The sequence below is a fragment of the Phyllobates terribilis genome, unplaced genomic scaffold, assembly GCF_046119375.1.
Source record: "Phyllobates terribilis strain yellow unplaced genomic scaffold, ASM4611937v1 Scaffold_1__5_contigs__length_1240528914, whole genome shotgun sequence".
Lineage (NCBI taxonomy): Eukaryota > Metazoa > Chordata > Amphibia > Anura > Dendrobatidae > Phyllobates > Phyllobates terribilis.
Window position 1 is genome coordinate 466,532,948 of NW_027362761.1, and position 3,535 is coordinate 466,536,482.

Sequence of the window (3,535 nt, forward strand, 5' to 3'; positions counted from 1 at the left end):
CTGTTTACAGAAAATAAATTAAAGAATGGGGATAACTATATAAATAAAGGAAACAACCAGACAGAAGAAACAAAGAAAAGGTGGCAAAAATTACAACTGGGTGTACCAAGAAGAACAAGCATGGGTGAGAATGGAGATGAGGTGGAGGAGCACTTCTGTGGGGTATGGGAGTGTTGAGTAGGGATAAAAGAACTGTAATAATTGAAGCAACAGTGGGAGGGAGGTTGGTATAGGTCAACAAATTGTGGGGCCTCGGGGGGATGGGTTGGTTGCAGCATGGTGAAAAAAGGAGGATCTGTCTACTCACCAGAAGCCACCAGGAGGAGACTGACAAGGTCACCCATAGCACGCAAGGGGTGTCACGGAGACAACATCTCTTTCAACAACCCTCCAGATCAAGGACATGGTTTCATCTTAAAGCAGTTGGGCATCCATTACTCTGAGGGATATCATAGAAGGCCGACAACGGAGGAATTTGAAAGGGGTAGGGAGGTGGGTGGAATGGAGTTGTGGCCAGTGGGGCAGCAGTCCCGGATCATGGAGGTGTGATTGTTGGGGATCCTGCATCTCTTGGCAAAGTTGCTGTTGGCATGGGCCTGTCTATACCCGAAGGTCCTGCATGATATTTATCAGATGACAACACGACTACTTGCTGAAGTAACATCACTCTCCCATGTCTGGCTTGGTATGGGCCGCTCAACAACTTCCAAATGATCTCTAAATCATATATTTATCTAATTTTTACATCCCACAAAATGACGAAACACATTGGAACATGTTCCCCTTGCAGAGCGAGTGGAGCTTTAAACAATGTGTTCTGTAAAAATACCATTCATTATGAATGTGAATACAAGGTTGATTATTTACAGGCGCTGACCCCTCTGGGCAGGACAAACTGCAACTGGTAAAAATATTTTATGCACTGACACAATGCGAAGGGAGAGGAGCCACTTCGCTGGTGAGTCCCGATGTTCTTTCTTGAAGCGGTCCCACATTGAATTCCACCATGTTCAGATTTCCAAGTCTGTATCAAATGTAACTAAATAACTTTAAAACGAGAGCAAAACTGCAGTCGAAAAATTTATTTTAGCATCAACATAAACAATTGGATGTGAAAATCAAATTAATGAGTCAGGTAATTTACTGACAAAGTAGTTGTTGGTTGGGTCAAATGAAACATGTGGCGTTGCCGTATATGTTGCTGTGTTGCTCTTGTTTGGATTGTTAACACAAAAGCAGCGACTGGCCAAAGGTGGTTAGACATAATTATAAAGGTCAATTGTTTCCAAAATTTCAAAACAAAAAGTCAACAAAAGTTAATAAAAACATGCCAATTGCCCCTTGCTGATGTTTGGTGTACCTACTCCAGTCCGGGTAGCCTGACACACTGATGTCCATGTTTCACCCCGTCAGGACCAGTCACTGTACCTGGGAGAACCTTTATTACTTTTATTGGGGCAGGCATGGACCTGAAATTACACAAACAAAATAAAAGGGAACACTTTCATATTTTGCAGAACATGTACAGTTATTTTCACAGCAATACATACATATTGTTATGTTTGTTATGGGCCTCCCAAAAAAAGGCACATTTTCTTTTTTTTTTGGAACAACAAAAATCACAGCTAGTTTTTTCGTTGGAAGGCAATAACTAAGAATGGACATATGGCATCATGCTGTATAATAATATAATGGGACCGAATACAGAAATTTGAAAAGTTATTTTGGTTTGTTATGTATTTGTATAAAAAAAAGTCCTGAGGCTTCAGTACCATTGTATAACATAAAAGTGTACAGACAACCAACAGGTGGCTTAGGCCAAAAGAAAGATAATTTGTCTAAATAGGAGCAGTCAAAATAGATACAATCCAGACAGCACAGTGGTCTGACAAATTGGTAAACTGGGAAGTAACGTCATATATTTCCAAGCAAGAGCAAATAAAACCATGTAAAAATGCGCATTTGTGCAATTTGTGTGTGGAAAAAATTACATAACAAAATATTATTTATATATGTTAACCCCTTCCCGACATGCGCCATACATGCTCTACTCTGCGAGAGTTGCGTTCCTGCAAAGAGCAGTACATGTACGGCGCGGTGATCGAACAGGCTCACGCTGAGCGCCGCCACAATCACATGCGAGTGTCAGCTCTGTGTGAGAGCTGACACCCCGCAGCACCGCCCACGATCAGTGCTAGCACCGATTGCGGGCGTTTAACTCCTCTGATGCCGCTGTCACTAGTGACAGCGACATCGCAGGTCATCGCAGAGGGAGTGGGCTCCCTCTGTGATCCCATCAGCACAACGCGATGTGATCGCGTTGTGTTGATGGTCTCCATAGTTACCTCCGGAGATGATCCCAAGATGGACACGGGTCCTTCAGGGTCCTGCAGGAAGGTGGCCTGTCAGCGCCTGCTCAGAAAGCAAGAGCTGAGACACCTCCTTCCTGCCTGTCAGACGCTGATCTGATGCTCTATAGTGCAGATGCACTGCAGAGCTTCTGTGAAAATGATGTCCCATCCTGGGACAAGGTGAAAAAGTAATAAAACATTTAATAAAAAATGTGAAAATATTTTTTTTAAAAAAATCACAAAGTAAAGAAAAAAAAAGAAAATATGTTAATCCAATAAATATGTGTAAAAAAAAAATATATACATATTTGGTATCGCTGTGTCTGTAACGACTCGACCTATAAAACTGTCCCACTAGTTAACCCCTTCAGTGAGCACCATAAAAAAATGGCAAAAAACGATGCTTTATCATCATATCGCCGAACAAAAAGTGGATTAAAACGCAAAAAGATGCCTGTAAATAAAAATGGTACCGCTGAAAACGGCATCTTGTCCCGCAAAAAACAAGCAACCACACAGCTCCGTCAAAAAAATAAAAAAGTTACAGCTCCCAGAATAAAGCAATGCCAAAATAATTATTTTTTCTATAAAATAGTTTTTATTGTGTAAAAGCAGAACATAAAAAATATATATATAAATGTGGTATCTCTGTAATCGTACTAACCCAAAGAATGGAACTGCCTTATCAATTTTACCAAACGCGGAACGGCATAAAAAAATCCCCAAAAAACAATTCCTGAATTGATGGTTTTTGTTCATTCTGCCTCCCAAAAAACGGAATAGAAAGCGATCAAAAAAGTCACGTGCCTGAAAATGGTACCAATAAAAACATCAACTCGTCCCGCAAAAGACAAGCCGTCACATGAGTCTGTCGGACAAAATCTGGAAAAATTATAACTCTTAAAATATGGCGATGCAAAAACTTGTTTTTACAATAAAAAGCATCTTTTAGTGTGGTGACAGCTGTCAATCATAAAAACCCAATATAAATCTGGTATCGCTGTAATCGCACCGAACCGAAGAATAAAGTCTGAAATACGTGGTTCAGATGAAATCGACGATGGAAGATTCCCTGTAATGAGGCAAATGGAGGCACTGTGGACGCCGTCTGGCTGTGATCCCACGGTGTCCGTCTTTTTATTAGGAGTGCATAAAACTGCCATCGGCCATAGTGCTTTTGGGCA